The sequence below is a fragment of the Pseudovirgaria hyperparasitica genome (genome assembly GCF_010093815.1).
Source record: "Pseudovirgaria hyperparasitica strain CBS 121739 unplaced genomic scaffold EJ05scaffold_4, whole genome shotgun sequence".
Classification (NCBI taxonomy): domain Eukaryota; kingdom Fungi; phylum Ascomycota; class Dothideomycetes; order Acrospermales; family Acrospermaceae; genus Pseudovirgaria; species Pseudovirgaria hyperparasitica.
In genome coordinates this window covers 1,997,589-1,998,369 of record NW_022985552.1, presented here as the reverse complement: position 1 = coordinate 1,998,369, position 781 = coordinate 1,997,589, and positions in this window count along the sequence as shown.

Below are 781 nucleotides of genomic sequence, written 5' to 3'. Positions count from 1 at the left end.
AGATAATATTAGTAATATCGATTACTAATATTAAGCTATTCCTAATAAGGAAATACCTTATATAAACTTATTAGATATAGTAGAGGTTAAGTTTACAATTATAAATAAGATTAATAAATAGAAAGGAATGTGGTCGAGCGTCGTGGCTACTAAAGTTACGCTAGGTAGGGTAGTACTTACTACCATAACGAATACTACGTAGTAAAACATCTCGTAAGATCCGAACGCGATAGATAGTATCTTCCCCGGCGCGTCTATTAGAGTAGCTATATACTAGATTATAGTACACGTAGTACCCGTACGGGGATAGGCTATCGGAGTAGGGGATATTATATATATAGAATAATCTAACGCGCGAAAATACCTAGGGATTAAGATCGTAAAAGTATAGTAGAAGAATCTATAGGCGATTAAGACGACGGCGAAAAAATACTCTACTATAATTATAGAGCTCCGAGACCCCGCCCTTATATAATATATTATATAGAAGGGATTCCTAGTAGAAGGAGAGCTCCTTATAGCCGAGCCATAGAATAGGGTATAGATAATAATATAGTACTTTAACTATTAAGGGTATGGACATACTATATAAAGGTACTTATAGAAGACTAAGTGCGGATAGTACCGTAGAGACCACGCTATCTAGGAGTGCCCTTATGAACCACGAGGAGATAGACTAAGAAATAGAGATATAGTATAGTATTTAAACTACGATAGGAAATACCCGTCGTAGTCGTTAACGTGTATAAAATATAAATAGGTTATAGAATATATTTATATG